Source organism: Glycine max, chromosome 3 (assembly GCF_000004515.6).
Source record: "Glycine max cultivar Williams 82 chromosome 3, Glycine_max_v4.0, whole genome shotgun sequence".
In the NCBI taxonomy this organism is placed as follows: domain Eukaryota; kingdom Viridiplantae; phylum Streptophyta; class Magnoliopsida; order Fabales; family Fabaceae; genus Glycine; species Glycine max.
The window spans coordinates 30,435,465-30,446,254 of NC_016090.4; positions in this window are offsets into that span (position 1 = coordinate 30,435,465).

The following is a 10,790-nucleotide window of genomic DNA, read 5'->3' on the forward strand; positions in this document are numbered from 1 at the left end:
GTACAACTACTCACTTTTGGCCTTTGGTTGGATGCTCCTCAAGGTATTTTTCCCATTCGCTTTTAGTCATCTGATTTTTTATTTGTTGAATGGTGTGATGAATTTAGTTGATTAGTGAATAAAAACCATATTACAACTACTCACATTTGGCCTTTGGTTGGATTCTCCTCAAGGTATTCTAGTTCTGTTTATGTTCTATGAAACCTTGGCTATAGTATTGCAAAACTTTCTATGGCAAGGAGTGGTGTCAACATTTTAATAATTAATTGACATCCTAGGTTATTTGAGTAGGCAGTGTTTTGCATGCTGATACAAGTACAGTGTTGATATTGGGTTGGTGATTTGAAATGAGTTATGCTTTCTGATAGGGTGGTTGACTGTAGCCTATAGGCATATGGATTCATATTAGTGTCCTTGGATCCTTTTTATCACGGCTTTCATGTAACATGCATTATTTCATACCATGAATTGGCAGTTGCAAGAGGTGAAAAACCTACTTATCCATCTTTAAAAGCGAAAAGAACAGATTGGGATAAGCTTGAACCTCAACTTAAGAAAGAGGTTTGTCAGTTGCACATATATAAAATGTTTTTGTTCTTTGTAGGTTGGTACACTTGGTTCCTCTACCCTAACACTTCATTTCAGGAGAAAGAAGAAAAACTTGATGGTGATGCTTCGTTCAACAAATGTTCTTGCTACCGCTACAGAATTAGCACCACTAGCATTTCCATTATCAGAAACAGAACCTTGAGATTCTCTCCATGTCTAGCACTGTCCAAATTTCTTTTGCCTACAAGGTGTTTGATTAAATGCTTCTGAAGATTTTGAAGGTATTTACTATTGTTTGAAGTTCTTCACTATTTCAAAAAGGTGCACACCAACTGTTTGGTGATTAATCTTTTTACTGTTTTGTTGATTTTTGGCCTATTTTTGGCTTATTGTTTTCAGCCTTTTAGGCTTGCTTTGATAGTTTTAGCTTCTACCATGTGTGGTGGTTAAGAATTGTTCATTTGTTAGCTTCTGTCCATGGTGGTTAAGTATTGTTTTAGCTTCTGCCATGAATGGTTAAGCCTTGATTGTTGTTGGTTCACAAAGTGTTTGTGAAAAGTCCTCATTGAAGACAAATTTTTTTATTCTTTTATTTTGTTGATGTAAGCTTCTGTCCATGGTGATTAAGCATTGTTTAAGCTTTTTCCATGGATGGTTAAGCATTGAATTGTTGTTTTGCTTCTGTCTTGAGTGGTTAAGCATTGATTTTAGCTTCTTCTCTTGATGGTTAAGCCTTGTTGCTTCTGCCAAGTGGTTAAACTTTGAGGTATAGTTTTTTCTTAGTGGTTAAGCTTTGATAGTTTCCTGGATTGATGATTTGAGCTTTTGCCAAATGGCCTTGTTGTTCATTTCGCTTGATGGTTAAGCTTTGATGCTTGCTTTGGACTTTTGGAAGAAGATTGAGAAAGTCGATGATGGTCGAAGATTTCCAGAAGATATGCACCATGACCGCACCTACATTTTGATTTGTTTCTAAATTTTTGTTTTGGCCGATGTATTTTCGACATGTTTAGCTATATTCCTATTTTTCAGACTTTATTTTCATTTCCTTTGATGTTGATGTATTGTCTTCTCCAAGCTGGAAGGTACTTTCATCACCTTCCAGCTTGCGAGGGGTATTAGAAATATAGATTAGTTTAGTTTGTTACAAGTTAGTTTAGTGAGTTATAAATTAGTTTACTTAGTTACAAGTTAGTTACTCTTGTAACTAATTATGTTATATAAGGCACATTGTATTCATGTAATGAATGAGTTTTGCTCATTTGAGCATTACCCCAATATTAATCAATTTTACCTTTCTTCATCGTCTCTCTTCCACTTTTCCATTTTTTTCTCTTCCATTTGCACTCATTCATTCATGGAAAACATGATATTTGTCACCCCAAAGTATAGAACAACAAACTTGATCAATCTGTTGACATATCCCCTTTAGGATCAAAAGGGATTGCATAGAATAAACAGTGGGTCACTTTGACATGCTTATGTTTTGAGAAGTAGTCCCTCCTAATATAAAGACTTAAATATGTTTGAGATCTTTTTGTTTTGGGTTGCTAGTATTTTTTGTTGTTGTTGAATTGGATCCCTAATATATTAAATTAAACTTTTGTTTTGAGTTCTTTCTATTAGTTTAGTAATGATCATGTCATATTGCGAACAGATTTAAAATATATATCAACCGTTGAAATGATGTCACATTATCACTTAAGAAAATATTTATTTTTAAACAGTTAGAGTAGATATAATATAAAGAGCATCTATTGAAAGAATTAATGTTGTGTTTGGTAGAGAAGGAGAAAAAAAATGAAAGTGTAAGGAATTAAAATGGATGAAAGAAAATACAATTGTTTGATTGAGATGAAAGAAAATGTAAAAAAAGATAAAATACTTGAATTAAAGTGGTTAAACAAATAAGAATAAAAAAGAATTTAAATGATTAACCAAATACTCATTTTACCCCGACACTAACTCCAATTTATCATGGGTTATCAAATTTAACATGCAAAATCCACCACAACAAAGTCCATACCAAATTTATCGCAATATCATGTTGCTATTTTATTTTCAAAAACAAGATCATAACCGATTATGCTAGTAAATATAAATGGTTATTTTATTGTTAAAATTGGTTATACTTGCATACATAATCAATTATAAATCACAATCACAATGTAACATAATTGATTATACATGCAAGTAAGACCAATTATATGCTAAGCATAACTAAATATACTTTCAAGCATAATTGGTTATGTTTTCAAAAATATAATCATAATCGACTATGCTACTGAATATAACTGATTATTTTATTTTTAGAATTGGTTATGCTTACATCCGTAATCAACTATGAATCAAATCACAATGTAACATAATTGATTATGCATGCAAGTAAAATCGACTATGCTAGGCATAATTGGTTATGTTTTCAAAAACATAATCATAACCGATTATGCTAGTGAATATAAATGATTATTTTATCTTTAAAATTGGTTATGCTTGCACCCATAATCAATTATGAATCAGATTGTAACATAATTGATTATGCATACAAGTAAAACTCATTATGCTATGGTTATACTTTCAAGCATAATTGGTTATGTAAAAAAAAAAAAAACAAAACACAGTAGAGCTAAAGTGAAATAAAAACCTCAAACATATAACATGGGGCAATTTTAACCACACATGCAAATAAAGCTTCATTCATCCACATTTTCACCTTATTTCATCTCAACTTGAGATGAAAGTGTTCCAGTTAGAAGTGGGCATACGAATTGGTCTAATTTGTTTAAGGCCCAGTTCTTGAAGTCCTCACTTAAGGATAAAGCCCACACAGATAAACAAACCACTCTATTGGTCCAAATAGTAATTTGAAAAATATTTTTAAAAAAAGTGAAAAATGTATGAAACTAGAAGAAAAAAAATGAATTCATTTTTTAAGCTAAAATCTATCATACTAAAATATATCAACATTTTAAACATAACAAATTAATAATAACAACCTAAATTAAATATCAAAATCTTAACATAACAAATTAACAATATTTATACATTGAACTTAAAGGAGTTAAGCAAATAGTCCGTGAATAAAATTCACCAAGTTTATGAATGGATCTAATGAACCGAACTCAAAAACTTAATATAACTATTTGGACTTTAAAAAAATATATTTATCATCTACAAGATTTACGGACTTAACAAACCAATCAGTGAACTTAAATCCATATATACCTATCCCTACTTCGAGCGTGCATAGGGTACACTACTAATTCACCACTTTCAGCCCACTTTCAAGTGTAACAAAGACATGCGTCTATTTACTTTTAATGCTTTTCATCTTAACCCCTCCTAATTTCAGCTGTAACAAACACAAGATGAGATTTAAATCCTGTCGTCAACTGTTTGTCAATAATCACAGCATCTCAAGAAAATATTGTTTTCACTGGAATCCTTCACTCTTTACGGACAGAACATAATTTCCACAGTACTCTTTATCAGTTGATAGATACAAGTACAAACAATGGCAGAAGATTAGAGTACATGTCCACGAAAGGATGCAATAAATTGAACCGCGCACATATTTTATTTACTTTTACTATAAAAAAAAATTGCCAAAACAAATTCAATTCATTTTGCATGTATCTCAAAACTGTTTTGTAACTAATGAATTGCTTCCTGGCTTGACTTATCACTTATAATAATCGTATGATTTGAATTTGAACAAATAAATTGTTTATAATAGGAGATTTATAATCTATTATAAACCACTGTTATATACTTATATTAAAAATTTGTTCCAATTTTAAAAGGTAGAGCATTCTTTTACTCTAAATGTTTCCATATAAAAAAATGCTTTGCAACATTACGTGAACAAAACAACTATATAAACCCAGCTGATAGAACTGAAAATTTACCTTAAACATTTAGTTTAACAGGTAGGAAATATTTTATATACTTCTTTGTCCTATATTAAGTCCAATGATCAAAATAATTTGAATTTAAGGATCCGTTTAATTTATTAAAATTTACGGTACTAAACAAGATAAATATTTTTGTTCTATATTTGATTTGAAAAAAGTTCATGGGACAACACAAATTAACCAGATGAGGACACGATAAAACTCAATATCTTGTTACTCAAAATATCTTGGAAAAACTTTTTATCTCAGTGTAACACCCTTCTACCTCAAGACACATACTCTTATATTATTTTCTAAATACGTTCTGAACGGAATTTAATTAAAAGAATGTATCGAATTTTTAAAAAAAAAACTTATTTCACGATAAGAGTATTACATGCAAAATATTTTTAAACTTAAATAAAACAGATCAATAAAAAATGTAACTCCATATTAAACAAATTTTGACGCTCCAAAGTCCTTACGAACCATATTAAATAAAATATGGTAAAAAACTACTCATTAACTTAATCTTTAGATAAATGAATAAAACTTGTATCCCAATGTTACATTATTTCAAAGCATTCATAATCCTAAAATTAATAGTAATATAAAGTGAAGACCTAAGCTTCTCACGTAATATTATTATCATAACCTTACACAGACTTAACTGCAAGAGTGACATTCAGCCTCAAACAAAAACAAGATAAATAGATGAGGAGTATACATCTCACAATAAATTTAAAACATTAAGGAAGTTGCAAAGATATAAGATACATTTATAAACAATTACATTCCACAACACAAACATGCCGCATCAAAATCATACATTCCATACACAAAGTCACACACGAAATACGATGCACAATATTAGACCCATAGACTTGTATGCATGTGGTACCATTTTGAAAAATACTGTGAATGTAGCCCGAAAGTCCATGCAGTCAACAAATTGTCACACAATGTGCACCTCAACATTATCACTCTCATCGGGATGACACCATTGGTGGCGCATTAGGGTGTGTTTGCCTTCTGATGAGGACCAACCCAGGAGCATGGACCTTGAAGCAGAGCATGGATTTGACAAACTAATCACAAGAACATGTGCTAAGAAAATGGTGAATGAAGCTCAATCGAAAATGGAAAACGTGAAACCCAAACCCAAATTGGTCAACTACTTGAAGAATAAGGAAAATGAGCTAAGTTGAAGAAAAGACCGAAGAATAAATCTCATTTGTCATTTGGGCTCAATAATTTCGCTTGGATTTTTTTTATCAAAATAATGGACTGAAGTTTATTTTTCTTTATTTTATAATTTTTAGTCAGGAATAATATTAGCGGGTGTTGGCTTGCTTACAAATATTTAATAGCCACTAACTTGGAATAAATTTTGTCATTAAGAGTTTAATTACTAGTAGGAATTATTGGCATGCCTTAGGACAACTATATGTATCTCACAATTTTATCAATGAAGACACTTAGGTTTTGGTGAAATCAAAATTTAGCTTTGTGCTAAGTGTGAGAGAATTGTTCTCTCTTGGTTCTTGTAGAACCCTGAATTTTTATCAAAGAATTTATATTCTTTGTGGTAAATTCTCCTCAACTTATCACTCCTTAGGGATTTTGGCATTGTTCATTCCCATATTTCTTACCTCAATCCACTTTTCCTTTTCTTCTACAAAATTTTTCTTTAATTTTTGGGTATGTTAAGATGCTGAATTTTCATCAATGAAAAGGGGTTCTAATCATTTGGTATCAGAGCAAGGTTCAGCATTAATTTATTCATCAATTTACGTGCCTGACCATGGTATAAATTTCAATCTAGGTGCTTGCGTCAAATTCTGGTATTATGCTAAATCTATTGTTGCCAATTCTATGTTTTCAGTGTCTTTTCATTTGTGTGCCAATTGCATATGCCACAAACATAATTTTGTGCACCAATTTTAATTCATTCAATGCCTTTGATTTGATTGGTTATTCCATTCACACAATTTGTGAATTAAAGTTGCCAACAAAAAAGTGAAGTGGTGCATTTTGTCACTTTGTGCCAAATTGTTCGGCGCGTCAATGAATTTTGATTTCCATTTAGGAGTGACTTTTCTTTTGTACATGAAGGACACAAGATCAAACTTGCACCACTTTCACCTAAGGAAGCAAGTGAGGATCAAGCTAAATTGGGAAAGAAAATAGAAGATGAGAGAAAAGAGGCAAAAGAAAAAAAAAAGAAACAAAAGACAGAGAAATGAGAGAGAAAAAAGAGAGTGAAAAAGAGACAACAATAGATAAAGAGAAATGTGAATATTCTTTTTTTTTAATCCTTTGTTTGTTTGTGAAGATTCTTTGTTCAAGGGATTTCAAGAAGAGCTTCCATGTTCAAAATTTAAAATTCCATGTTCTAGTTCATTGTTTGATGATGAAGTCCCTCATGTGAAGAATGAGAATGAAGATGAGGTTTCAATAGAGGAATGCAAGACTCTATTTCTTTCTTCTAATTTGGATGATGAGATTAATTCTTATTGTAATTTTGTTTGTGTGTCTAACCATGCAAATTTTTTTGTTTTAATGCCTAAGGAAGAATTGTACATTAAGGATCAATGCGCAAGACAATTTGGAGAAGAGGTTGATGCACATGAGGATCAAGGTAGCCATTGGGGGGAGAAGATTTTGAATCATCTCATCTCTAGGCCTAATGTTTTGATTGAAATACAACCTGTGTTAATTCTTGATTTGCATGATACAAGATGTGCTTAATGCATATGATTTGGATGATATTGTTTTAGGTGATGGTGCCATGTCTTTGAGTTCTGAGATTAATGCACATTATTTGGAATTGTGTGATCATGAAGAGTCTTCCTCTATGTGGTTCGTTATTTATGAAGAAACTGAAAAATTATGAGTTCTATAGGCATGAACAACATATGTTGAAAGATGTTACATTTTGTGTGCCTAAATCTTTATTGCTGCATGGATTAGAGGAACCCATGATGAAAGTGTTATGTTGCATGGATTTTCCTTTGGAACTTACATGGAACATGAAACACTCAAGTGTTTCGGTGGATGTATTGTGCATAAAAGGGATAAATTTAAAGATTATGTTCATGGTTTGAATATGCCCTTGCTTGTTCATAATTTGCATTGGGTTCACTTGGCTATGAAATTTGTGCTAAAGTGCCTAAGATCCAAGAGAGGAAAGCATTTCCATATAATATTGTATAGTAGTTTCCTTGTCCTTGTATTTGATATAGGAGGATGGATAGGTAAGCACATAAATAATAAGAGAGTTTCCCATTTTAAGGAATTCAAGTCTCTTTAGAAGTAGGATTTTCTTTTCATTGAAACTAATACTTTGTTTTCTTGTGTTACAGGTGCAGATGGCTTCAATTTGAGGTTGAATTCACTCAAAGAAGGAGGGCATGATGAGGACCAACTCAAGAGCATGGACCTTGAAACACAGCATGGATTTGATGGACTAATCACAAGAACACGTGATAAGAAAATGGTTAATGAAGCCCAACTTAAAATGGAAAACATGAAGCCCAAACTCAAATTGGTCAAGTGCTTGAAGAATAAGGAAAATGAGCTAACTTGAACAAAAACCCAAGAATAAATCTCATTTGTCATTTGGGCTCAATATTGTCATTTGGATTTTTTTTATCAAAATAATGGGCTGAAATTGATTTTTCTTTATTTTATAATTTTTAGTCAAGAATAATATTAGTAGGTGTTGACTTGCTTACAAATATTTAATAGCCACTAACTTGGAATAAATTCTGCCATTAAGATTTTAATTACTAGTATGAATTCTTGGCATGCCTTAGGACACATATATGTACCTCACAATTTTATCAATGAAGACACTTAGATTTCGATGAAATCACAATTTAGCTTTGTGCTAACTGTGAGAGAATTGTTCTCTCTTGGTTCTTGTGTAGAACCCTAAATTTTTATCAAAGAATTTCTATTCTTTGTGGCAAATTGTCTTTAACTTAGCGCTCCTTAGGGATTGTGGCATTTTTCATTCCTATTTCTCACCTCAATCCACTTTTCTTTTTCTTCTAGAAAATTTTCCTTTAATTTTTGGGTCTCTTAAAATGCTGAATTGTGATCCATGAAAAAAGGTTTTCATCACCTTGCAAGGATACTCCAACACATGTGATCAATATGAGCTTAAAGGAGATTCCAAACCGTTACACCCCTAAGGTGAGAGTCATGTGTCAACTCATTCATGACCTCCCCGGTTAGATTCATAAATGTTCTTCACTTTAAAACACATATGCACAACATAATGCATAGTTCATAGACAATATGCACATGATTTATTTTGAATTTTCTTGGAGATTCCTATCCCGCAAGGATTAGGTTCTCCTAACATTTTTCACAATGCATACGCATATCATGGCATATTATTTTAAAAATACTCGTGGATATCATGCATTCATTCGCAATATAAATCATGAGCACATTCACTCATTTATACAACAATATCATCACATCACTTCATTCGTCAAATCATAAGTACAAACATCATGTATTGTACTACCACTCATTATGATATCAATATTACATATTCATTTTTTCTCATACATTACTATGACCTTTATAGAGTATAATAATCATATCCAGAGCTCTACTAATCCTATTAAGTTGGTTCTTAACTCTTTAGAAAGATAAGAAAGTTATCTACAACTTTTATGTTAACCTCAAAATCCCTTTCAATGATTTAGAAACCTAAAATTAGGAAATATACAAACTGACTGCATGATTCTAACAATTTAACCTTTACTCACTAAAATTGCAATATCTGGAGTTATATAAATCTTTTTTGAGTGAAATCAAATCCCTTAGCTAGATCACATCCAGGGATACAAATCTTATACAAAACACAAAGTCTAATTCTATCATCTAAGTACATATTTTGATGTTTTATGTTAACATTTTCTATTAAAAATCAGTACTTGCGTCCAACATCAATTATCAAAATCAATTTCAAGAATATCAAAATGGCAAAACATCAAAATATCCAACAATCAAATTCACCTAAATCATATCAAAACAAAGTGCTTTAGGGTATTCACAACCCATCCCAAAAAATAAACTTGTTATAATTATAAACCTAAGATTATACAATCTACCCATGACTCATTACCACTCATACAGCAAAAGAGAAAGAAAGAACCCACTCCGAGAGAACCCACTTCGAGTAACTTCAAATGAAGCAATTCATCAAAAAGGAAAAGGAATACAATCTCACGACCCCTCCCAAGAACGCATTGACTCAATGGCTTCGTCCACCACAATCTCTACGACAACTCTTGCTATGGCAAAAGCTTGATTGTGATTTAAAAGATAATCTCAAGTCATCTAAAGTCCCTGAGTTCAAAAACTCAAAGGGGAAATATAAAAATATTGACTTTGAGGGACTCTGCACCTATTGTTAAGCCCACTTAATTCTTTGGTGCATATAAGGCTTGTTGGTCTCCTCTATATATAGGGGAAGAAAGAGATTCATGAGGTTATTTTGTCCAATGTGGGACTTAGGAACATTTTTCATGATCAAGTGACCTACTTTGGAACTTATTTTCTCTAAGATAGAAGTTGATTTTGCTTTCTAAGGTGTATGAATGAATTGTAGTTTTTTAAGCAAGCTTTTCCAACAATGCAAACAACACCTTAAATGAACAACTATAACTCAAGATATGACATGATCTTTCCAAGGTTGTCATCATAAAATGAATACTTACAATTTTCAAGCACTTTAACTATCAGAAGTTCATTTAATACTCTTATAACACCAAATATAATAGAATAGAATAAAGATGACAATAATAATAATAATAATAATAATGTACATAAAATACACACATGTATAGGAACATACTATCACAACACAAGTACAAGCTTAGGACAAAATCAATAATACACAAATAATAATAATAATAATAATAATAATAATAATAATAATAAATATTTATAAAAAATATAATAGAAAAGTTCTAATAAGAGTTCTTTTTATGGTATGTTACTAGTATTCAAAATATTGGGGTGCTACATACAAAGTATTCAAAAAACACGCATAGTCCTAGCTAACTATAGTAACAATATCGTGTCATCTATTTCAAATTCACATTATCTATTAGTTACAATAATCCCTTATCATGTCATGTATTTCAAATTCACATTATCTACTAGTTACAACAATGTTATCATATCATGTATTTTAAATTCTCATGATCTACTAGTTACAGCAACCTTATCATGTAATGTATTTTGAATTTACATTATCAACTGGTTAGCTTACTTGTATGTATTATGTGTTTTGAATTGTCAAAATATAATAATAATATAAAT